Raw genomic sequence first — 27,476 nt, forward strand, 5'->3', positions numbered from 1 at the left:
AAATGGAAATTTTTGTCACTGTCAGGCTTTAAAAAGTGGTTATTCAACATGAGGCACAATCCAAAAGACATTTTGAATGATTTTTTCTACAGTCCAAAAAATCAATTGTCTGATGAAAAACGATGTTCCCAGACCTGTCGAGTTTTCTCCAGATAGTCAGAAATGGTCATTTTTTAATGCTTAATGTTTTGACTGTAAATGTCCATTACACGTAAATTATCACTTTTGGAACTAAAATAAGTGTGTTTGGAGTCATTTTCCTTCCCGAAATTGGTCAAAATAGAAGCTTCTGAGTGAGAGGACAAGTTTATAAAAATGGCATTTTTGTCACTGTGAGGCTTTAAAAAGTGGTTATTTAACATGAGGCACAATCCAATTGAAATTTTGAATCAGTTTTTTCTACATTCCAAAAACTCAATTTTCTGATGAAGAAACGATGACCCCAGACCTGTCGAACTTTCTCCAGATGATCAGAAATGGTCATTTTTTAATGTTTAATCTCTTGACTGTAATTGACCAGTGCATGTGAATTATCACTTTTGGAACTAAAATAAGTGTGTTTGGAGTCATTTTCTTGCCTGAAATTGGTCAAAATAGAAGCTTCTGAGTAGGAAGAAAAGTCTGTCAAAATGGCACTTTTGGTCACTGTGAGGCTTCCAAAAGTGGTTATTCAACATAGGGCGCAATCCAATTGACATTTTGAATACATTTTTCTAAGGTGCAAAAATCTACTTTTTTTATGAAAAACTATGACCACTGACCTGTCGAACTTTATCCAGATGGTCAGAAATTGTCATTTTTTTATATTTAATCTTTTGACTGTGAATCACGATTGCATGTGAATATCACTTTTGGAAATAAAATAAGTGTGTTTAGAGTCATTTTCCTGCCCGAAATGGGTCAAAATAGAAGCTTCTGAGTAGGAGGAAAAGTCTGTAAAAATGGCAATTTTGGTCACTGTGAGGCTTTAAAAAGTGGTTAATCAACATGAGGCACAATCCAATTGACATTTTGAATTATTTTTTCTGCAGTCGAAAACATCAATTTTCTGATGAAAAACGATGAAATTGTCATTTTTTAATGTTTAATCTTTTGACTGTAAATGTCCATTGCACGTGAATTATCACTTTTGGAACTAAAATAAGAGAGTTTGGAGTCATTTTCCTGCCTGAAATTGGTCAAAATAAAAGCTTCTTAGTAGGAGGAAAAATCTATAAAAATTGTAATTTTTTTCACTGTCAGGCTTTAAAAAGTGGTTATTCAACACGAGGCACAATCCAAAAGACATTTTGAATAATTTTTTGTACAGTCCACAAAATCAATTTTCTTATGAAAAACGATGACCCCAGACCTGTCGAATTTTCTCCGGATGGTCAGAAATGGTCATTTTTTAATATTTAATGTTTTGACTGTAAATGTCCATTACACGTGAATTATCACTTTTGGAACTAAAGTAAGTGTTTGGAGTAATTTTCCTTCACGAAATTGTTCAAAATAGAAGCTTCTGAGTGAGAGGACAAGTTTATAAAAATGGCAATTTTTGTCACTGTGAGGCTTTAAAAAGTGGTTATTCAACATGAGGAATAATCCAATTGACATTTTGAATATTTTTTCTACACTCCAAAAAAATCAATTTTCTGATGAAAAATGATGACCCCAGACCTGTCGAATTTTCTCCGGATGGTCAGAAATGGTCATTTTTTAATGTTTAATGTTTTGACTGTAAATGTCCATTGCACTTGAATTATAACTTTTGGAACTAAAAAAAGTGTGTTTGGAGTCATTTTCCTGCCCGAAATTGGTCAAAATAGAAGCTTCTTAGTAGGAGGAAAAGTCTGTAAAAATTGTAATTTTTGTCACTTTGAGGCTTTAAAAAGTGGTTATTCAACATGAGGCACAATCCAAAAGACATTTTGAATAATTTTTTCTACAGTCCAAAAAATAAATTTTCTGATGAAAAACGATGACCCCAGACCTGTCGAATTTTCTCCGGATGGTCAGAAATGGTCATTTTTTAATGTTTAATGTTTTGACTGTAAATGTCCATTACACGTGAATTATCACTTTTGGAACTAAAGTAAGTGTTTGGAGTAATTTTCCTTCACGAAATTGTTCAAAATAGAAGCTTCTGAGTGAGAGGACAAGTTTATAAAAATGGCAATTTTTGTCACTGTGAGGCTTTAAAAAGTGGTTATTCAACATGAGGCACAATCCAATTGAAATTTTGAATCAGTTTTTTCTACAGTCCAAAAAATCAATTTTCTGATGAAGAAACGATGACCCCAGACCTGTCGAACTTTCTCCAGATGATCAGAAATGGTCATTTTTTATTGTTTAATCTCTTGACTGTAATTGACCAGTGCATGAGAATTATCACTTTTGGAACTAAAATAAGTGGGTTTGGAGTCATTTTCTTGCCTGAAATTGGTCAAAATAGAAGCTTCTGAGTAGGAAGAAAAGTCTGTAAAAATGGCACTTTTGGTCACTGTGAGGCTTCCAAAAGTGGTTATTCAACATAGGGCACAATCCAATTGACATTTTGAATAAGTTTTTTCTACGGTACAAAAATCTATTTTTTTATGAAAAACTATGACCCCAGACCTGTCGAACTTTCTCCAGATGGTCAGAAATGGTAATTTTTTAATATTTAATCTTTTGACTGTTAATCACGATTGCATGTGAATGATCACTTTAAGATCTAAAATAAGTGTGTTTAGAGTCATTTTCCTGCCCGAAATTGGTCAAAATAGAAGCTTCTGAGTAGGAGGAAAAGTCTGTAAAAATGGCAATTTTGGTCACTGTGAGGCTTTAAAAAGTGGTTATTCAACATGAGGCACAATCCAATTGAAATTTTGAATCATTTTTGCTACAGTCCAAAAAATCAATTTTGTGACGAAAATTGATGACCCCAGACCTGTCGAGCTTTCTCCAGATGGTCAGAAAAGGTCATTTTTTAATGTTTAAACTCATGACTGTAAATAACCAGTGCATGTGAATTATCACTTTTGGAACTAAAATAAGTGTGTTTGGAGTCATTTTCTTGCCTGAAATTGGTCGAAATAGAAGCTTCTGAGTAGGAAGAAAAGTCTGTAAAAATGGCACTTTTCGTCACTGTGAGGCTTCCAAAAGTGGTTATTCAACATAGGGCACAATCCAATTGACATTTTGAATATTTTTTCTACGGTGCAAAAATCTATTTTTTTATGAAAAACTATGACCCCAGACCTGTCGAACTTTCTGCAGATGGTCAGAAATGGTAATTTTTTAATATTTAATCTTTTGACTGTAAATCACGATTGCATGTGAATGATCACTTTAAGAACTAAAATAAGTGTGTTTAGAGTCATTTTCCTGCCCGAAATTGGTCAAAATAGAAGCTTCTGAGTAGGAGGAAAAGTCTGTAAAAATGGCAAGTTTGGTCACTGTGAGGCTTTAAAAAGTGGTTATTCAACATGAGGCACAATCCAATTGAAATTTTGAATCATTTTTGCTACAGTCCAAAAAATCAATTTTCTGACGAAAATCGATGACCCCAGACCTGTCGAACTTTCTCCAGATGGTCAGAAATGGTCATTTTTTAATGTTTAAACTCATGACTGTAAATAACCAGTGCATGTGAATTATCAATTTTGGAACTAAAATAAGTGGGTTTGGAGTCATTTTCCTGCCCAAAATTGGTCAAAATAGAAGCTTCTGAGTAGGAAGAAAAGTCTGTAAAAATGGCACTTTTGGTCACTGTGAGGCTTTAAAAAGAGGTTATTCAACATGAGGCCCAATCCAATTGACATTTTGAATTATTTTTTCTGCAGTTGAAAACATCAGTTTTCTGATGAAAAACAATGAAATTGTCATTTTTTAATGTTTAATCTCTTGACTGTAATTGACCAGTGCATGTGAATTATCACTTTTGGAACTAAAATAAGTGTGTTTGGAGTCATTTTCTTGCCTGAAATTGGTCAAAATAGAAGCTTCTGAGTAGGAAGAAAAGTCTGTAAAAATTGCACTTTTGGTCACTGTGAGGCTTCCAAAAGTGGTTATTCAACATAGGGCACAATCCAATTGACATTTTGAATAATTTTTTCTACGGTGCAAAAATCTATTTTTTTTATGAAAAACTATGACCCCAGACCTGTCGAACTTTCTTCAGATGGTCAGAAATGGTCATTTTTTAATATTTAATCTTTTGACTGTAAATCACGATTGCATGTGAATGATCACTTTAAGAACTAAAATAAGTGTGTTTAGAGTCATTTTCCTGCCCGAAATTGGTCAAAATAGAAGCTTCTGAGTAGGAGGAAAAGTCTGTAAAAATGGCAATTTTGGTCACTGTCAGGCTTTAAAAAGTGGTTATTCAACACGAGGCACAATCCAAAAGACATTTTGAATAATTTTTTTTACAGTCCACAAAATCAATTTTCTTATGAAAAACGATGACCCCAGACCTGTCGAATTTTCTCCGAATGGTCAGAAATGGTCTTTTTTTAATGTTTAATGTTTTGACTGTAAATGTCCATTGCACGTGAATTATAACTTTTGGAACTAAAATAAGTCTGCTTGAAGTCATTTTCCTTCCCGAAATTGGTCAAAATAGAAGCTTCTGAGCAGGAGGAAAAGTCTGTACAAATTGTAGTTATTGTCACTTTGAGGCTTTAAAAAGTGGTTATTCAACATGAGGCACAATCCAAAACACATTTTGAATAATTTTTTCTACAGTCCAAAAAATCAATTTTCTGATGAAAAACGATGACCCCAGACCTGTCGAATTTTCTCCGGATGGTCAGAAATGGTCATTTTTTAATGTTTAATGTTTTGACTGTAAATGTCCATTACACGTGAATTATCACTTTTGGAACTAAAATAAGTGTTTGGAGTAATTTTCCTTCACGAAATTGTTCAAAATAGAAGCTTCTGAGTGAGAGGACAAGTTTATAAAAATGGCAATTTTTGTCACTGTGAGGCTTTAAAAAGTGGTTATTCAACATGAGGCACAATCCAATTGACATTTTGAATAATTTTTTCTACACTCCAAAAACATCAATTTTCTGATGAAAAATGATGACCCCAGACCTGTCAAATTTTCTCCGGATGGTCAGAAATGGTAATTTTTTAGTGTTTAATGTTTTGACTGTAAATGTCCATTGCACGTGAATTATAACTTTTGGAACTAAAAAAAGTGTGTTTGGAGTCATTTTCCTGCCCGAAATTGGTCAAAATAGAAGCTTCTTAGTAGGAGGAAAAGTCTGTAAAAATGGAAATTTTTGTCACTGTCAGGCTTTAAAAAGTGGTTATTCAACATGAGGCACAATCCAAAAGACATTTTGAATGATTTTTTCTACAGTCCAAAAAATCAATTGTCTGATGAAAAACGATGTTCCCAGACCTGTCGAGCTTTCTCCAGATAGTCAGAAATGGTCATTTTTTAATGCTTAATGTTTTGACTGTAAATGTCCATTACACGTAAATTATCACTTTTGGAACTAAAATAAGTGTGTTTGGAGTCATTTTCCTTCCCGAAATTGGTCAAAATAGAAGCTTCTGAGTGAGAGGACAAGTTTATAAAAATGGCATTTTTGTCACTGTGAGGCTTTAAAAAGTGGTTATTCAACATGAGGCACAATCCAATTGAAATTTTGAATCAGTTTTTTCTACATTCCAAAAACTCAATTTTCTGATGAAGAAACGATGACCCCAGACCTGTCGAACTTTCTCCAGATGATCAGAAATGGTCATTTTTTAATGTTTAATCTCTTGACTGTAATTGACCAGTGCATGTGAATTATCACTTTTGGAACTAAAATAAGTGTGTTTGGAGTCATTTTCTTGCCTGAAATTGGTCAAAATAGAAGCTTCTGAGTAGGAAGAAAAGTCTGTCAAAATGGCACTTTTGGTCACTGTGAGGCTTCCAAAAGTGGTTATTCAACATAGGGCACAATCCAATTGACATTTTGAATAATTTTTTCTACGGTGCAAAAATCTATTTTTTTACGAAAAACTATGACCACTGACCTGTCGAACTTTATCCAGATGGTCAGAAATGGTCATTTTTTTATATTTATTCTTTTACTGTAAATAACGTTTGCATGTGAATGATAACTTTTGGAACTAAAATGAGTGTGTTTAGAGTCATTTTCCTGCTCGAAATTGGTCAAAATAGAAGCTTCTGAGTAGGAGGAAAAGTTTGTAAAAATGGCAGTTTTGGTCACTGTGAGGATTTAAAAAGTGGTTATTCAACATGAGGCACAATCCAAATGACATTCTGAATACTTTTTTCTACAGTCTAAAAAATCAATTTTCTGATGAAAAACGATGACACCGGACCTGCCGAATTTTCTCCGGATGGTCAGAAATGGTCATTTTTTTAATGTTTAAAGTTTTGACTGTAAATGTCCATTGCACGTGATTTATTACTTTTGGAACTAAAATAAGTGTTTGGAGTCATTTTCCTGCCTGAAATTGGTCAAAATAGAAGCTTCTGAGTAGGAAGAAAAGTCTGTAAAAATGGCACTTTTGGTCACTGTGAGGCTTCCAAAAGTGGTTATTCAACATGAGGCACAATCCAATTGAAATTTTGAATCATTTTTGCTACAGTCCAAAAAATCAATTTTCTGACGAAAATCGATGACCCCAGACCTGTCGAACTTTCTCCAGATGGTCAGAAATGGTCATTTTTTAATGTTTAATCTCATGACTGTAATTGACCAATGCATGTGAATTAGCACTTTTGGAACTAAAATAGGTGTGTTTGGAGTCATTTTCCTGCCCGAAATTGGTCAAAATAGAAGCTTCTGAGTAGGAAGAAAAGTCTGTAAAAATGGCACTTTTGGTCACTGTGAGGCTTCCAAAAGTGGTTATTCAACATAGGGCGCAATCCAATTGACATTTTGAATAAATTTTTCTAAGGTGCAAAAATCTACTTTTTTTATGAAAAACTATGACCACTGACCTGTCGAACTTTATCCAGATGGTCAGAAATGGTCATTTTTTTATATTTAATCTTTTGACTGTGAATCACGATTGCATGTGAATATCACTTTTGGAAATAAAATAAGTGTGTTTAGAGTCATTTTCCTGCCCGAAATGGGTCAAAATAGAAGTTTCTGAGTAGGAGAAAAAGTCTGTAAAAATGGCAATTTTGGTCACTGTGAGGCTTTAAAAAGTGGTTATTCAACATGAGGCACAATCCAATTGACATTTAGAATTATTTTTTCTGCAGTCGAAAACATCAATTTTCTGATGAAAAACGATGAAATTGTCATTTTTTAATGTTTAATCTTTTGACTGTAAATGTCCATTGCACGTGAATTATCACTTTTGGAACTAAAATAAGAGAGTTTGGAGTCATTTTCCTGCCTGAAATTGGTCAAAATAAAAGCTTCTTAGTAGGAGGAAAAATCTATAAAAATTGTAATTTTTCTCACTGTCAGGCTTTAAAAAGTGGTTATTCAACACGATGCACAATCCAAAAGACATTTTGAATATTTTTTTCTACAGTCTACAAAATCAATTTTCTTATGAAAAACGATGACCCCAGACCTGTCGAATTTTCTGCGAATGGTCAGAAATGGTCATTTTTTAATGTTTAATGTTTTGACTGTAAATGTCCATTGCATGTGAATTATAACTTTTGGAACTAAAATAAGTGTGTTTGAATTCATTTTCCTTCCCGAAATTGGTCAAAATAGAAGCTTCTGAGCAGGAGGAAAAGTCTGTAAAAATGGTAATTTTTGTCACTTTGAGGCTTTAAAAAGTGGTTATTCAACATGAGGCACAATCCAAAAGACATTTTGAATAATTTTTTCTACAGTCCAAAAAATCAATTGTCTGATGAAAAACGATGTTCCCAGATCTGTCGAGTTTTCTCCAGATAGTCAGAAATGGTAATTTTTTAATGTTTAATGTTTTGACTGTAAATGTCCATTGCATGTGAATTATAACTTTTGGAACTAAAAAAAGTGTGTTTGGAGTCATTTTCCTGCCCGAAATTGGTCAAAATAGAAGCTTCTTAGTAGGAGGAAAAGTCTGTAAAAATGGAAATTTTTGTCACTGTCAGGCTTTAAAAAGTGGTTATTCAACATGAGGCACAATCCAAAAGACATTTTGAATGATTTTTTCTACAGTCCAAAAAATCAATTGTCTGATGAAAAACGATGTTCCCAGACCTGTCGAGTTTTCTCCAGATAGTCAGAAATGGTCATTTTTTAATGCTTAATGTTTTGACTGTAAATGTCCATTACACGTAAATTATCACTTTTGGAACTAAAATAAGTGTGTTTGGAGTCATTTTCCTTCCCGAAATTGGTCAAAATAGAAGCTTCTGAGTGAGAGGACAAGTTTATAAAAATGGCATTTTTGTCACTGTGAGGCTTTAAAAAGTGGTTATTTAACATGAGGCACAATCCAATTGAAATTTTGAATCAGTTTTTTCTACATTCCAAAAACTCAATTTTCTGATGAAGAAACGATGACCCCAGACCTGTCGAACTTTCTCCAGATGATCAGAAATGGTCATTTTTTAATGTTTAATCTCTTGACTGTAATTGACCAGTGCATGTGAATTATCACTTTTGGAACTAAAATAAGTGTGTTTGGAGTCATTTTCTTGCCTGAAATTGGTCAAAATAGAAGCTTCTGAGTAGGAAGAAAAGTCTGTCAAAATGGCACTTTTGGTCACTGTGAGGCTTCCAAAAGTGGTTATTCAACATAGGGCGCAATCCAATTGACATTTTGAATACATTTTTCTAAGGTGCAAAAATCTACTTTTTTTATGAAAAACTATGACCACTGACCTGTCGAACTTTATCCAGATGGTCAGAAATTGTCATTTTTTTATATTTAATCTTTTGACTGTGAATCACGATTGCATGTGAATATCACTTTTGGAAATAAAATAAGTGTGTTTAGAGTCATTTTCCTGCCCGAAATGGGTCAAAATAGAAGCTTCTGAGTAGGAGGAAAAGTCTGTAAAAATGGCAATTTTGGTCACTGTGAGGCTTTAAAAAGTGGTTAATCAACATGAGGCACAATCCAATTGACATTTTGAATTATTTTTTCTGCAGTCGAAAACATCAATTTTCTGATGAAAAACGATGAAATTGTCATTTTTTAATGTTTAATCTTTTGACTGTAAATGTCCATTGCACGTGAATTATCACTTTTGGAACTAAAATAAGAGAGTTTGGAGTCATTTTCCTGCCTGAAATTGGTCAAAATAAAAGCTTCTTAGTAGGAGGAAAAATCTATAAAAATTGTAATTTTTTTCACTGTCAGGCTTTAAAAAGTGGTTATTCAACACGAGGCACAATCCAAAAGACATTTTGAATAATTTTTTGTACAGTCCACAAAATCAATTTTCTTATGAAAAACGATGACCCCAGACCTGTCGAATTTTCTCCGGATGGTCAGAAATGGTCATTTTTTAATATTTAATGTTTTGACTGTAAATGTCCATTACACGTGAATTATCACTTTTGGAACTAAAGTAAGTGTTTGGAGTAATTTTCCTTCACGAAATTGTTCAAAATAGAAGCTTCTGAGTGAGAGGACAAGTTTATAAAAATGGCAATTTTTGTCACTGTGAGGCTTTAAAAAGTGGTTATTCAACATGAGGAATAATCCAATTGACATTTTGAATATTTTTTCTACACTCCAAAAAAATCAATTTTCTGATGAAAAATGATGACCCCAGACCTGTCGAATTTTCTCCGGATGGTCAGAAATGGTCATTTTTTAATGTTTAATGTTTTGACTGTAAATGTCCATTGCACTTGAATTATAACTTTTGGAACTAAAAAAAGTGTGTTTGGAGTCATTTTCCTGCCCGAAATTGGTCAAAATAGAAGCTTCTTAGTAGGAGGAAAAGTCTGTAAAAATTGTAATTTTTGTCACTTTGAGGCTTTAAAAAGTGGTTATTCAACATGAGGCACAATCCAAAAGACATTTTGAATAATTTTTTCTACAGTCCAAAAAATAAATTTTCTGATGAAAAACGATGACCCCAGACCTGTCGAATTTTCTCCGGATGGTCAGAAATGGTCATTTTTTAATGTTTAATGTTTTGACTGTAAATGTCCATTACACGTGAATTATCACTTTTGGAACTAAAGTAAGTGTTTGGAGTAATTTTCCTTCACGAAATTGTTCAAAATAGAAGCTTCTGAGTGAGAGGACAAGTTTATAAAAATGGCAATTTTTGTCACTGTGAGGCTTTAAAAAGTGGTTATTCAACATGAGGCACAATCCAATTGAAATTTTGAATCAGTTTTTTCTACAGTCCAAAAAATCAATTTTCTGATGAAGAAACGATGACCCCAGACCTGTCGAACTTTCTCCAGATGATCAGAAATGGTCATTTTTTATTGTTTAATCTCTTGACTGTAATTGACCAGTGCATGAGAATTATCACTTTTGGAACTAAAATAAGTGGGTTTGGAGTCATTTTCTTGCCTGAAATTGGTCAAAATAGAAGCTTCTGAGTAGGAAGAAAAGTCTGTAAAAATGGCACTTTTGGTCACTGTGAGGCTTCCAAAAGTGGTTATTCAACATAGGGCACAATCCAATTGACATTTTGAATAAGTTTTTTCTACGGTACAAAAATCTATTTTTTTATGAAAAACTATGACCCCAGACCTGTCGAACTTTCTCCAGATGGTCAGAAATGGTAATTTTTTAATATTTAATCTTTTGACTGTTAATCACGATTGCATGTGAATGATCACTTTAAGATCTAAAATAAGTGTGTTTAGAGTCATTTTCCTGCCCGAAATTGGTCAAAATAGAAGCTTCTGAGTAGGAGGAAAAGTCTGTAAAAATGGCAATTTTGGTCACTGTGAGGCTTTAAAAAGTGGTTATTCAACATGAGGCACAATCCAATTGAAATTTTGAATCATTTTTGCTACAGTCCAAAAAATCAATTTTGTGACGAAAATTGATGACCCCAGACCTGTCGAGCTTTCTCCAGATGGTCAGAAAAGGTCATTTTTTAATGTTTAAACTCATGACTGTAAATAACCAGTGCATGTGAATTATCACTTTTGGAACTAAAATAAGTGTGTTTGGAGTCATTTTCTTGCCTGAAATTGGTCGAAATAGAAGCTTCTGAGTAGGAAGAAAAGTCTGTAAAAATGGCACTTTTCGTCACTGTGAGGCTTCCAAAAGTGGTTATTCAACATAGGGCACAATCCAATTGACATTTTGAATATTTTTTCTACGGTGCAAAAATCTATTTTTTTATGAAAAACTATGACCCCAGACCTGTCGAACTTTCTGCAGATGGTCAGAAATGGTAATTTTTTAATATTTAATCTTTTGACTGTAAATCACGATTGCATGTGAATGATCACTTTAAGAACTAAAATAAGTGTGTTTAGAGTCATTTTCCTGCCCGAAATTGGTCAAAATAGAAGCTTCTGAGTAGGAGGAAAAGTCTGTAAAAATGGCAAGTTTGGTCACTGTGAGGCTTTAAAAAGTGGTTATTCAACATGAGGCACAATCCAATTGAAATTTTGAATCATTTTTGCTACAGTCCAAAAAATCAATTTTCTGACGAAAATCGATGACCCCAGACCTGTCGAACTTTCTCCAGATGGTCAGAAATGGTCATTTTTTAATGTTTAAACTCATGACTGTAAATAACCAGTGCATGTGAATTATCAATTTTGGAACTAAAATAAGTGGGTTTGGAGTCATTTTCCTGCCCAAAATTGGTCAAAATAGAAGCTTCTGAGTAGGAAGAAAAGTCTGTAAAAATGGCACTTTTGGTCACTGTGAGGCTTTAAAAAGAGGTTATTCAACATGAGGCCCAATCCAATTGACATTTTGAATTATTTTTTCTGCAGTTGAAAACATCAGTTTTCTGATGAAAAACAATGAAATTGTCATTTTTTAATGTTTAATCTCTTGACTGTAATTGACCAGTGCATGTGAATTATCACTTTTGGAACTAAAATAAGTGTGTTTGGAGTCATTTTCTTGCCTGAAATTGGTCAAAATAGAAGCTTCTGAGTAGGAAGAAAAGTCTGTAAAAATTGCACTTTTGGTCACTGTGAGGCTTCCAAAAGTGGTTATTCAACATAGGGCACAATCCAATTGACATTTTGAATAATTTTTTCTACGGTGCAAAAATCTATTTTTTTTATGAAAAACTATGACCCCAGACCTGTCGAACTTTCTTCAGATGGTCAGAAATGGTCATTTTTTAATATTTAATCTTTTGACTGTAAATCACGATTGCATGTGAATGATCACTTTAAGAACTAAAATAAGTGTGTTTAGAGTCATTTTCCTGCCCGAAATTGGTCAAAATAGAAGCTTCTGAGTAGGAGGAAAAGTCTGTAAAAATGGCAATTTTGGTCACTGTCAGGCTTTAAAAAGTGGTTATTCAACACGAGGCACAATCCAAAAGACATTTTGAATAATTTTTTTTACAGTCCACAAAATCAATTTTCTTATGAAAAACGATGACCCCAGACCTGTCGAATTTTCTCCGAATGGTCAGAAATGGTCTTTTTTTAATGTTTAATGTTTTGACTGTAAATGTCCATTGCACGTGAATTATAACTTTTGGAACTAAAATAAGTCTGCTTGAAGTCATTTTCCTTCCCGAAATTGGTCAAAATAGAAGCTTCTGAGCAGGAGGAAAAGTCTGTACAAATTGTAGTTATTGTCACTTTGAGGCTTTAAAAAGTGGTTATTCAACATGAGGCACAATCCAAAACACATTTTGAATAATTTTTTCTACAGTCCAAAAAATCAATTTTCTGATGAAAAACGATGACCCCAGACCTGTCGAATTTTCTCCGGATGGTCAGAAATGGTCATTTTTTAATGTTTAATGTTTTGACTGTAAATGTCCATTACACGTGAATTATCACTTTTGGAACTAAAATAAGTGTTTGGAGTAATTTTCCTTCACGAAATTGTTCAAAATAGAAGCTTCTGAGTGAGAGGACAAGTTTATAAAAATGGCAATTTTTGTCACTGTGAGGCTTTAAAAAGTGGTTATTCAACATGAGGCACAATCCAATTGACATTTTGAATAATTTTTTCTACACTCCAAAAACATCAATTTTCTGATGAAAAATGATGACCCCAGACCTGTCAAATTTTCTCCGGATGGTCAGAAATGGTAATTTTTTAGTGTTTAATGTTTTGACTGTAAATGTCCATTGCACGTGAATTATAACTTTTGGAACTAAAAAAAGTGTGTTTGGAGTCATTTTCCTGCCCGAAATTGGTCAAAATAGAAGCTTCTTAGTAGGAGGAAAAGTCTGTAAAAATGGAAATTTTTGTCACTGTCAGGCTTTAAAAAGTGGTTATTCAACATGAGGCACAATCCAAAAGACATTTTGAATGATTTTTTCTACAGTCCAAAAAATCAATTGTCTGATGAAAAACGATGTTCCCAGACCTGTCGAGCTTTCTCCAGATAGTCAGAAATGGTCATTTTTTAATGCTTAATGTTTTGACTGTAAATGTCCATTACACGTAAATTATCACTTTTGGAACTAAAATAAGTGTGTTTGGAGTCATTTTCCTTCCCGAAATTGGTCAAAATAGAAGCTTCTGAGTGAGAGGACAAGTTTATAAAAATGGCATTTTTGTCACTGTGAGGCTTTAAAAAGTGGTTATTCAACATGAGGCACAATCCAATTGAAATTTTGAATCAGTTTTTTCTACATTCCAAAAACTCAATTTTCTGATGAAGAAACGATGACCCCAGACCTGTCGAACTTTCTCCAGATGATCAGAAATGGTCATTTTTTAATGTTTAATCTCTTGACTGTAATTGACCAGTGCATGTGAATTATCACTTTTGGAACTAAAATAAGTGTGTTTGGAGTCATTTTCTTGCCTGAAATTGGTCAAAATAGAAGCTTCTGAGTAGGAAGAAAAGTCTGTCAAAATGGCACTTTTGGTCACTGTGAGGCTTCCAAAAGTGGTTATTCAACATAGGGCACAATCCAATTGACATTTTGAATAATTTTTTCTACGGTGCAAAAATCTATTTTTTTACGAAAAACTATGACCACTGACCTGTCGAACTTTATCCAGATGGTCAGAAATGGTCATTTTTTTATATTTATTCTTTTACTGTAAATAACGTTTGCATGTGAATGATAACTTTTGGAACTAAAATGAGTGTGTTTAGAGTCATTTTCCTGCTCGAAATTGGTCAAAATAGAAGCTTCTGAGTAGGAGGAAAAGTTTGTAAAAATGGCAGTTTTGGTCACTGTGAGGATTTAAAAAGTGGTTATTCAACATGAGGCACAATCCAAATGACATTCTGAATACTTTTTTCTACAGTCTAAAAAATCAATTTTCTGATGAAAAACGATGACACCGGACCTGCCGAATTTTCTCCGGATGGTCAGAAATGGTCATTTTTTTAATGTTTAAAGTTTTGACTGTAAATGTCCATTGCACGTGATTTATTACTTTTGGAACTAAAATAAGTGTTTGGAGTCATTTTCCTGCCTGAAATTGGTCAAAATAGAAGCTTCTGAGTAGGAAGAAAAGTCTGTAAAAATGGCACTTTTGGTCACTGTGAGGCTTCCAAAAGTGGTTATTCAACATGAGGCACAATCCAATTGAAATTTTGAATCATTTTTGCTACAGTCCAAAAAATCAATTTTCTGACGAAAATCGATGACCCCAGACCTGTCGAACTTTCTCCAGATGGTCAGAAATGGTCATTTTTTAATGTTTAATCTCATGACTGTAATTGACCAATGCATGTGAATTAGCACTTTTGGAACTAAAATAGGTGTGTTTGGAGTCATTTTCCTGCCCGAAATTGGTCAAAATAGAAGCTTCTGAGTAGGAAGAAAAGTCTGTAAAAATGGCACTTTTGGTCACTGTGAGGCTTCCAAAAGTGGTTATTCAACATAGGGCGCAATCCAATTGACATTTTGAATAAATTTTTCTAAGGTGCAAAAATCTACTTTTTTTATGAAAAACTATGACCACTGACCTGTCGAACTTTATCCAGATGGTCAGAAATGGTCATTTTTTTATATTTAATCTTTTGACTGTGAATCACGATTGCATGTGAATATCACTTTTGGAAATAAAATAAGTGTGTTTAGAGTCATTTTCCTGCCCGAAATGGGTCAAAATAGAAGTTTCTGAGTAGGAGAAAAAGTCTGTAAAAATGGCAATTTTGGTCACTGTGAGGCTTTAAAAAGTGGTTATTCAACATGAGGCACAATCCAATTGACATTTAGAATTATTTTTTCTGCAGTCGAAAACATCAATTTTCTGATGAAAAACGATGAAATTGTCATTTTTTAATGTTTAATCTTTTGACTGTAAATGTCCATTGCACGTGAATTATCACTTTTGGAACTAAAATAAGAGAGTTTGGAGTCATTTTCCTGCCTGAAATTGGTCAAAATAAAAGCTTCTTAGTAGGAGGAAAAATCTATAAAAATTGTAATTTTTCTCACTGTCAGGCTTTAAAAAGTGGTTATTCAACACGATGCACAATCCAAAAGACATTTTGAATATTTTTTTCTACAGTCTACAAAATCAATTTTCTTATGAAAAACGATGACCCCAGACCTGTCGAATTTTCTGCGAATGGTCAGAAATGGTCATTTTTTAATGTTTAATGTTTTGACTGTAAATGTCCATTGCATGTGAATTATAACTTTTGGAACTAAAATAAGTGTGTTTGAATTCATTTTCCTTCCCGAAATTGGTCAAAATAGAAGCTTCTGAGCAGGAGGAAAAGTCTGTAAAAATGGTAATTTTTGTCACTTTGAGGCTTTAAAAAGTGGTTATTCAACATGAGGCACAATCCAAAAGACATTTTGAATAATTTTTTCTACAGTCCAAAAAATCAATTGTCTGATGAAAAACGATGTTCCCAGATCTGTCGAGTTTTCTCCAGATAGTCAGAAATGGTCATTTTTTAATGTTTAATGTTTTGACTGTAAATGTCCATTACACGTAAATTATCACTTTTGGAACTAAAATAAGTGTGTTTGGAGTCATTTTCCTTCCCGAAATTGGTCAAAATAGAAGCTTCTGAGTGAGAGGACAAGTTTATAAAAATGGCAATTTTTTTCACTGTGAGGCTTCAAAAAGTGGTTATTCAACATGAGGCACAATCCAATTGAAATTTTGAATCAGTTTTTTCTACAGTCCAATAAATCAATTTTCTGATGAAGAAATGATGACCCCAGACCTATCGAACTTTCTCCAGATGATCAGAAATGGTCATTTTTTAATGTTTAATCTCTTGACTGTAATTGACCAGTGCATGTGAATTATCACTTTTGGAACTAAAATAAGTGTGTTTGGAGTAATTTTCTTGCCTGAAATTGGTCAAAATAGAAGCTTCTGAGTAGGAAGAAGAGTCTGTAAAAATGGCAATTTTGGTCACTGTGAGGCTTTAAAAAGGGGTTATTCAACATGAGGCACAATCCAATTGACATTTTGAATAATTTTTTCTACTGTGCAAAAATCTATTTTTTTATGAAAAACATGACCCCAGACCTGTCGAACTTTCTCCAGATGGTCAGAAATGGTCATTTTTTAATGTTTAAACTCATGACTGTAATTGACCAGTGCATGTGAATTATCACTTTTGGAACTAAAATAAGTGTGTTTGGAGTCATTTTCCTGCCCGAAATTGGTCAAAATAGAAGCTTCTGAGTAGGAAGAAAAGTCTGTAAAAATGGCACTTTTGGTCACTGTGAGGCTTTAAAAAGAGGTTATTCAACATGAGGCACAATCCAATTGACATTTTGAAATATTTTTTCTGCAGTTGAAAACATCAGTTTTCTGATGAAAAACGATGAAATTGTCATTTTTTAATGTTTAATCTTTTGACTGTAAATGTCCATTGCACGTGAATTATCACTTTTGGAACTAAAATAAGAGAGTTTGGAGTCATTTTCCTGCCCGAAACTGGTCAAAATAAAAGCTTCTTAGTAGGAGGAAAAATCTGTAAAAATTGAAATTTTTGTCACTGTCAGGCTTTAAAAAGTGGTTATTCAACACGAGGCACAATCCAAAAGACATTTTGAATAATTTTTTCTACAGTCCAAAAAATCTATTTTCTGATGAAAAACGATGACCCCAGACCTGTCGAATTTTCTCCGGATGGTCAGAAATGGTCATTTTTAAATGTTTAATGATTTCACTGTAAATGTCCACTACACGTGAATTATCACTTTTGGAACTAAAATAAGTATTTGGAGTAATTTTCCTTCACGAAATTGTTCAAAATAGAAGCTTCTGAGTGAGAGGACAAGTTTATAAAAATGGCAATTTTTGTCACTGTGAGGCTTTAAAAAGTGGTTATTCAACATGAGGCACAATTCAATTGACATTTTGAATAATTTTTTCTACACTCCAAAAAAATCAATTTTCTGATGAAAAACGATGATCCCAGACCTGTCGAATTTTCTCCAGATGGTCAGAAATGGTCATTTTTTAATGTTTAATGTTTTGACTGTAAATGTCCATTGCACGTGAATTATAACTTTTGGAACTAAAATAAGTGTGTTTGAATTCATTTTCCTTCCCAAAATTGGTCAAAATAGAAGCTTCTGAGCAGGAGGAAAAGTCTGTAAAAATGGTAATTTTTGTCACTTTGAGGCTTTAAAAAGTGGTTATTCAACATGAGGCACAATCCAAAAGACATTTTGAATAATTTTTTCTGCCGTCCGAAAAATCCATTTTCTGATGAAAAACATGACCCCAGACCTGTCGAACTTTCTCCAGATGGTCAGAAATGGTCATTTTTTAATATTTAATCTTTTGACTGTAAATCACGATTGCATGTGAATGATCACTTTAAGAACTAAAATAAGTGTGTTTAGAGTCATTTTCCTGGCCGAAATTGGTCAAAATAGAAACTTCTGAGTAGGAGGAAAAGTCTGTAAAAATGGCAATTTTGGTCACTGTGAGGCTTTAAAAAGTGGTTATTCAACATGAGGCACAATCCAATTGAAATTTTGAATCATTTTTGCTACAGTCCAAAAAATCAATTTTCTGACGAAAATCGATGACCCCAGACCTGTCGAACTTTCTCCAGATGGTCAGAAATGGTCATTTTTTAATGTTTAAACTCATGACTGTAATTGACCAGTGCATGTGAATTATCACTTTTGGAACTAAAATAAGTGTGTTTGGAGTCATTTTCCTGCCCGAAATTGGTCAAAATAGAAGCTTCTGAGTAGGAAGAAAAGTCTGTAAAAATGGCACTTTTGGTCACTGTGAGGCTTTAAAAAGAGTTTATTCAACATGAGGCACAATCCAATTGACATTTTGAATTATTTTTTCTCCAGTTGAAAACATTAGTTTTCTGATGAAAAACGATGAAATTGTCATTTTTTAATGTTTAATCTTTTGACTGTAAATGTCCATTGCACGTGAATTATCACTTTTGGAACTAAAATAAGAGAGTTTGGAGTCATTTTCCTGCCCGAAATTGGTCAAAATAAAAGCTTCTTAGTAGGAGGAAAAATCTGTAAAAATTGAAATTTTTGTCACTGTCAGGCTTTAAAAAGTGGTTATTCAACACGAGGCACAATCCAAAAGACATTTTGAATAATTTTTTCTACAGTCCACAAAATCAATTTTCTTATGAAAAACGATGACCCCAGACCTGTCGAATTTTCTCCGAATGGTCAGAAATGGTCATTTTTTAATGTTTAATGTCTTGACTGTAAATGTCCATTGCACGTGAATTATAACTTTTGGAACTAAAATAAGTGTGTTTGAAGTCATTTTCCTTCCCGAAATTGGTCAAAATAGAAGCTTCTGAGTAGGAGGAAAAGTTTGTAAAAATGGCAGTTTTGGTCACTGTGAGGATTTAAAAAGTGGTTATTCAACATGAGGCACAATCCAAATGACATTCTGAATACTTTTTTCTACAGTCTAAAAAATCAATTTTCTGATGAAAAACGATGACACCGGACCTGCCGAATTTTCTCCGGATGGTCAGAAATGGTCATTTTTTTAATGTTTAATGTTTTGACTGTAAATGTCCATTGCACGTGATTTATTACTTTTGGAACTAAAATAAGTGTGTTTGGAGTCATTTTCCTGCCTGAAATTGGTCAAAATAGAAGCTTCTGAGTAGGAGGAAAAGTTTGTAAAAATGGCAATTTTGGTCACTGTGAGGCTTTAAAAAGTGGTTATTCAACATGAGGCACAATCCAATTGATATTTTGAATACTTTTTTCTACAGTGTAAAAAATCCATTTTCTGATGAAAAACGATGACACCGGACCTGTCGAATTTTCTCCGGATGGTCAGAAATGGTCATTTTTTTAATCTTTCATCTTTTGACTGTAACTGACTATTGCATGTGAATTATCACTTTTGGAACTATAATAAGGGTGTTTAGAGTCATCTTCCTGCCCGAAATTGGTCGAAATTGACGCTTCTGAGTAGGAGGACAAGTTTATAAAAATGGCAATTTTTGTCACTGTGAGGCTTCAAAAAGTGGTTATTCAACATGAGGCACAATCCAATTTAAATTTTGAATCATTTTTGCTACAGTCCAAAAAATCAATTTTCTGACGAAAATCGATGACCCCAGACCTGTCGAACTTTCTCCAGATGGTCAGAAATGGTCATTTTTTAATGTTTAATCTCATGACTGTAATTGACCAATGCATGTGAATTATCACTTTTGGAACTAAAATAAGTGTGTTTGGAGTCATTTTCCTGCCCGAAATTGGTCAAAATAGAAGCTTCTGAGTAGGAAGAAAAGTCTGTAAAAATGGCACTTTTGGTCACTGTGAGGCTTCCAAAAGTGGTTATTCAACATAGGGCGCAATCCAATTGACATTTTGAATAATTTTTTCTAAGGTGCAAAAATCTACTTTTTTTATGAAAAACTATGACCACTGACTTGTCGAACTTTCTCCAGATGGTCAGAAATGGTCATTTTTTTATATTTATTCTTTTGACTGTGAATCACGATTGCATGTGAATATCACTTTTGGAACTAAAATAAGTGTGTTTAGAGTCATTTTGCTGCCCGAAATTGGTCGAAATTGACGCTTCTGAGTAGGAGGACAAGTTTATAAAAATGGCAATTTTTGTCACTGTGAGGCTTCAAAAAGTGGTTATTCAACATGAGGCACAATCCAATTGACATTTTGAATTATTTTTTCTGCAGTCGAAAACATCAATTTTCTGATGAAAAACGATGAAATTGTCATTTTTTAATGTTTAATCTTTTGACTGTAAATGTCGATTGCACATGAATTATCACTTTTGGAACTAAAATAAGAGAGTTTGGAGTCATTTTCCTGCCCAAAATTGGTCAAAATAAAAGCTTCTTAGTAGGAGGAAAAATCTGTAAAAATTGAAATTTTTGTCACTGTCAGGCTTTAAAAAGTGGTTATTCAACACAAGGCACAATCCAAAAGACATTTTTAATAATTTTTTCTACAGTCCACAAAATCAATTTTCTTATGAAAAACGATGACCCCAGACCTGTCGAATTTTCTCCGAATGGTCAGAAATGGTCATTTTTTAATGTTTAATGTTTTGACTGTAAATGTCCATTGCACGTGAATTATAACTTTTGGAACTAAAATAAGTGTGTTTTGAGTCATTTTCCTTCCCGAAATTGGTCAAAATAGAAGCTTCTGAGTAGGAAGAAAAGTCTGTAAAAATGGCAATTTTGGTCACTGTGAGGCTTTAAAAAGTGGTTATTCAACATGAGGCACAATCCAATTGAAATTTTGAATCATTTTTGCTACAGTCCAAAAAATCAATTTTCTGACGAAAATCGATGACCCCAGACCTGTCGAACTTTCTCCAGATGGTCAGAAATGGTCATTTTTTAATGTTTAAACTCATGACTGTAATTGACCAGTGCATGTGAATTATCACTTTTGGAACTAAAATAAGTGTGTTTGGAGTCATTTTGCTGCCCGAAATTGGTCAAAATAGAAGCTTCTGAGTAGGAAGAAAAGTCTGTAAAAATGGCACTTTTGGTCACTGTGAGGCTTTAAAAAGAGGTTATTCAACATGAGGCACAATCCAATTGACATTTTGAATTATTTTTTCTGCAGTTGAAAACATCAGTTTTCTGATGAAAAACGATGAAATTGTCATTTTTTAATGTTTAATCTTTTGACTGTAAATGTCCATTGCACGTGAATTATCACTTTTGGAACTAAAATAAGAGAGTTTGGAGTCATTTTCCTGCCCGAAATTGGTCAAAATAAAAGCTTCTTAGTAGGAGCAAAAATCTGTAAAAATTGAAATTTTTGTCACTGTCAGGCTTTAAAAAGTGGTTATTCAACACGAGGCACAATCCAAAAGACATTTTGAATAATTTTTTCTACAGTCCACAAAATCAATTTTCTTATGAAAAACGATGACCCCAGACCTGTCGAATTTTCTCCGAATGGTCAGAAATGGTCATTTTTTAATGTTTAATGTCTTGACTGTAAATGTCCATTGCACGTGAATTATAACTTTTGGAACTAAAATAAGTGTGTTTGAAGTAATTTTCCTTCCCGAAATTGGTCAAATTGAAGCTTCTGAGCAAGAGGAAAAGTCTGTAAAAATGGTAATTTTTGTCACTTTGAGGCTTTAAAAAGTGGTTATTCAACATGAGGCACAATCCAAAAGACATTTTGAATAATTTTTTCTACAGTCCAAAAAATCAATTGTCTGATGGAAAATGATGACCCCAGACCTGTCGAATTTTCTCTAGATGGTCAGAAATTGTCATTTTTTAATGTTTAATGTTTTGACTGTAAATATCCATTGCACGTGAATTATAACTTTTGTAACTAAAATAAGTGTGTTTGGAGTCATTTTCCTGCCCGAAATTGGTCAAAATAGAACGTTCTTAGTAGGAGGAAATGTCTGTAAAAATGGAAATTTTTGTCACTGTCAGGCTTTAAAAAGTGGTTATTCAACATGAGGCACAATCCAAAAGACATTTTGAATAATTTTTTCTACAGTCCAAAAAATCAATTGTCTGATGAAAAACGATGATCCCAGACCTGTCGAATTTTCTCCAGATGGTCAGAAATGGTCATTTTTGAATGTTTAATGTTTTGACTGTAAATGTCCATTACACGTGAATTATCACTTTTTGGAACTAAAATAAGTGTGTTTGGAGTCATTTTCCTTCCCGAAATTGGTCAAAATAGAAGCTTCTGAGTGAGAGGACAAGTTTATAAAAATGGCAATTTTTGTCACTGTGAGGCTTTAAAAAGTGGTTATTCAACATGAGGCACAATCCAATTGAAATTTTGAATCAGTTTTTTCTACAGTCCAAAAAATCAATTTTCTGATGAAGAAACGATGACCCCAGACCTGTCAAACGTTCTCCAGATGGTCAGAAATGATCATTTTTTAATGATTAATCTCTTGACTGTAATTGACCAGTGCATGTCTATTATCACTTTTGGAACTAAAATAGTGTGTTTGGAGTCATTTTCCTGCCTGAAATTGGTCAAAATAGAAGCTTCTGAGTAGGAAGAAAAGTCTGTAAAAATGGCAATTTTGGTCACTGTGAGGCTTCCAAAAGTGGTTATTCAACATAGGGCACAATCCAATTGACATTTTGAATAATTTTTTCTACGGTGCAAAAATCTATTTTTTTACGAAAAACTATGACCACTGACCTGTCGAACTTTATTCAGATGGTCAGAAATGGTCATTTTTTTATATTTATTCTTTTACTGTAAATAACGTTTGCATGTGAATGATAACTTTTGGAACTAAAATGAGTGTGTTTAGAGTCATTTTCCTGCTCGAAATTGGTCAAAATAGAAGCTTCTGAGTAGGAGGAAAAGTTTGTAAAAATGGCAGTTTTGGTCACTGTGAGGATTTAAAAAGTGGTTATTCAACATGAGGCACAATCCAAATGACATTCTGAATACTTTTTTCTACAGTCTAAAAAATCAATTTTCTGATGAAAAACGATGACACCGGACCTGCCGAATTTTCTCCGGATGGTCAGAAATGGTCATTTTTTTAATGTTTAAAGTTTTGACTGTAAATGTCCATTGCACGTGATTTATTACTTTTGGAACTAAAATAAGTGTGTTTGGAGTCATTTTCCTGCCTGAAATTGGTCAAAATAGAAGCTTCTGAGTAGGAAGAAAAGTCTGTAAAAATGGCACTTTTGGTCACTGTGAGGCTTCCAAAAGTGGTTATTCAACATGAGGCACAATCCAATTGAAATTTTGAATCATTTTTGCTACAGTCCAAAAAATCAATTTTCTGACGAAAATCGATGACCCCAGACCTGTCGAACTTTCTCCAGATGGTCAGAAATGGTCATTTTTTAATGTTTAATCTCATGACTGTAATTGACCAATGCATGTGAATTAGCACTTTTGGAACTAAAATAGGTGTGTTTGGAGTCATTTTCCTGCCCGAAATTGGTCAAAATAGAAGCTTCTGAGTAGGAAGAAAAGTCTGTAAAAATGGCACTTTTGGTCACTGTGAGGCTTCCAAAAGTGGTTATTCAACATAGGGCGCAATCCAATTGACATTTTGAATACATTTTTCTAAGGTGCAAAAATCTACTTTTTTTATGAAAAACTATGACCACTGACCTGTCGAACTTTATCCAGATGGTCAGAAATGGTCATTTTTTTATATTTAATCTTTTGACTGTGAATCACGATTGCATGTGAATATCACTTTTGGAAATAAAATAAGTGTGTTTAGAGTCATTTTCCTGCCCGAAATGGGTCAAAATAGAAGTTTCTGAGTAGGAGAAAAAGTCTGTAAAAATGGCAATTTTGGTCACTGTGAGGCTTTAAAAAGTGGTTATTCAACATGAGGCACAATCCAATTGACATTTAGAATTATTTTTTCTGCAGTCGAAAACATCAATTTTCTGATGAAAAACGATGAAATTGTCATTTTTTAATGTTTAATCTTTTGACTGTAAATGTCCATTGCACGTGAATTATCACTTTTGGAACTAAAATAAGAGAGTTTGGAGTCATTTTCCTGCCTGAAATTGGTCAAAATAAAAGCTTCTTAGTAGGAGGAAAAATCTATAAAAATTGTAATTTTTCTCACTGTCAGGCTTTAAAAAGTGGTTATTCAACACGATGCACAATCCAAAAGACATTTTGAATATTTTTTTCTACAGTCTACAAAATCAATTTTCTTATGAAAAACGATGACCCCAGACCTGTCGAATTTTCTGCGAATGGTCAGAAATGGTCATTTTTTAATGTTTAATGTTTTGACTGTAAATGTCCATTGCATGTGAATTATAACTTTTGGAACTAAAATAAGTGTGTTTGAATTCATTTTCCTTCCCGAAATTGGTCAAAATAGAAGCTTCTGAGCAGGAGGAAAAGTCTGTAAAAATGGTAATTTTTGTCACTTTGAGGCTTTAAAAAGTGGTTATTCAACATGAGGCACAATCCAAAAGACATTTTGAATAATTTTTTCTACAGTCCAAAAAATCAATTGTCTGATGAAAAACGATGTTCCCAGATCTGTCGAGTTTTCTCCAGATAGTCAGAAATGGTCATTTTTTAATGTTTAATGTTTTGACTGTAAATGTCCATTACACGTAAATTATCACTTTTGGAACTAAAATAAGTGTGTTTGGAGTCATTTTCCTTCCCGAAATTGGTCAAAATAGAAGCTTCTGAGTGAGAGGACAAGTTTATAAAAATGGCAATTTTTTTCACTGTGAGGCTTCAAAAAGTGGTTATTCAACATGAGGCACAATCCAATTGAAATTTTGAATCAGTTTTTTCTACAGTCCAAAAAATCAATTTTCTGATGAAGAAATGATGACCCCAGACCTGTCGAACTTTCTCCAGATGATCAGAAATGGTCATTTTTTAATGTTTAATCTCTTGACTGTAATTGACCAGTGCATGTGAATTATCACTTTTGGAACTAAAATAAGTGTGTTTGGAGTAATTTTCTTGCCTGAAATTGGTCAAAATAGAAGCTTCTGAGTAGGAAGAAGAGTCTGTAAAAATGGCAATTTTGGTCACTGTGAGGCTTTAAAAAGGGGTTATTCAACATGAGGCACAATCCAATTGACATTTTGAATAATTTTTTCTACTGTGCAAAAATCTATTTTTTTATGAAAAACATGACCCCAGACCTGTCGAACTTTCTCCAGATGGTCAGAAATGGTCATTTTTTAATGTTTAAACTCATGACTGTAATTGACCAGTGCATGTGAATTATCACTTTTGGAACTAAAATAAGTGTGTTTGGAGTCATTTTCCTGCCCGAAATTGGTCAAAATAGAAGCTTCTGAGTAGGAAGAAAAGTCTGTAAAAATGGCACTTTTGGTCACTGTGAGGCTTTAAAAAGAGGTTATTCAACATGAGGCACAATCCAATTGACATTTTGAAATATTTTTTCTGCAGTTGAAAACATCAGTTTTCTGATGAAAAACGATGAAATTGTCATTTTTTAATGTTTAATCTTTTGACTGTAAATGTCCATTGCACGTGAATTATCACTTTTGGAACTAAAATAAGAGAGTTTGGAGTCATTTTCCTGCCCGAAACTGGTCAAAATAAAAGCTTCTTAGTAGGAGGAAAAATCTGTAAAAATTGAAATTTTTGTCACTGTCAGGCTTTAAAAAGTGGTTATTCAACACGAGGCACAATCCAAAAGACATTTTGAATAATTTTTTCTACAGTCCAAAAAATCTATTTTCTGATGAAAAACGATGACCCCAGACCTGTCGAATTTTCTCCGGATGGTCAGAAATGGTCATTTTTAAATGTTTAATGATTTCACTGTAAATGTCCACTACACGTGAATTATCACTTTTGGAACTAAAATAAGTATTTGGAGTAATTTTCCTTCACGAAATTGTTCAAAATAGAAGCTTCTGAGTGAGAGGACAAGTTTATAAAAATGGCAATTTTTGTCACTGTGAGGCTTTAAAAAGTGGTTATTCAACATGAGGCACAATTCAATTGACATTTTGAATAATTTTTTCTACACTCCAAAAAAATCAATTTTCTGATGAAAAACGATGATCCCAGACCTGTCGAATTTTCTCCAGATGGTCAGAAATGGTCATTTTTTAATGTTTAATGTTTTGACTGTAAATGTCCATTGCACGTGAATTATAACTTTTGGAACTAAAATAAGTGTGTTTGAATTCATTTTCCTTCCCAAAATTGGTCAAAATAGAAGCTTCTGAGCAGGAGGAAAAGTCTGTAAAAATGGTAATTTTTGTCACTTTGAGGCTTTAAAAAGTGGTTATTCAACATGAGGCACAATCCAAAAGACATTTTGAATAATTTTTTCTGCCGTCCGAAAAATCCATTTTCTGATGAAAAACATGACCCCAGACCTGTCGAACTTTCTCCAGATGGTCAGAAATGGTCATTTTTTAATATTTAATCTTTTGACTGTAAATCACGATTGCATGTGAATGATCACTTTAAGAACTAAAATAAGTGTGTTTAGAGTCATTTTCCTGGCCGAAATTGGTCAAAATAGAAACTTCTGAGTAGGAGGAAAAGTCTGTAAAAATGGCAATTTTGGTCACTGTGAGGCTTTAAAAAGTGGTTATTCAACATGAGGCACAATCCAATTGAAATTTTGAATCATTTTTGCTACAGTCCAAAAAATCAATTTTCTGACGAAAATCGATGACCCCAGACCTGTCGAACTTTCTCCAGATGGTCAGAAATGGTCATTTTTTAATGTTTAAACTCATGACTGTAATTGACCAGTGCATGTGAATTATCACTTTTGGAACTAAAATAAGTGTGTTTGGAGTCATTTTCCTGCCCGAAATTGGTCAAAATAGAAGCTTCTGAGTAGGAAGAAAAGTCTGTAAAAATGGCACTTTTGGTCACTGTGAGGCTTTAAAAAGAGTTTATTCAACATGAGGCACAATCCAATTGACATTTTGAATTATTTTTTCTCCAGTTGAAAACATTAGTTTTCTGATGAAAAACGATGAAATTGTCATTTTTTAATGTTTAATCTTTTGACTGTAAATGTCCATTGCACGTGAATTATCACTTTTGGAACTAAAATAAGAGAGTTTGGAGTCATTTTCCTGCCCGAAATTGGTCAAAATAAAAGCTTCTTAGTAGGAGGAAAAATCTGTAAAAATTGAAATTTTTGTCACTGTCAGGCTTTAAAAAGTGGTTATTCAACACGAGGCACAATCCAAAAGACATTTTGAATAATTTTTTCTACAGTCCACAAAATCAATTTTCTTATGAAAAACGATGACCCCAGACCTGTCGAATTTTCTCCGAATGGTCAGAAATGGTCATTTTTTAATGTTTAATGTCTTGACTGTAAATGTCCATTGCACGTGAATTATAACTTTTGGAACTAAAATAAGTGTGTTTGAAGTCATTTTCCTTCCCGAAATTGGTCAAAATAGAAGCTTCTGAGCAAGAGGAAAAGTCTGTTAAAATGGTAATTTTTGTCACTTTGAGACTTTAAAAAGTGGTTATTCAACATGAGGCACAATCCAAAAGACATTTTGAATAATTTTTTCTACAGTC

Source organism: Triturus cristatus, chromosome 3_2 (assembly GCF_964204655.1).
Source record: "Triturus cristatus chromosome 3_2, aTriCri1.1, whole genome shotgun sequence".
Lineage (NCBI taxonomy): Eukaryota > Metazoa > Chordata > Amphibia > Caudata > Salamandridae > Triturus > Triturus cristatus.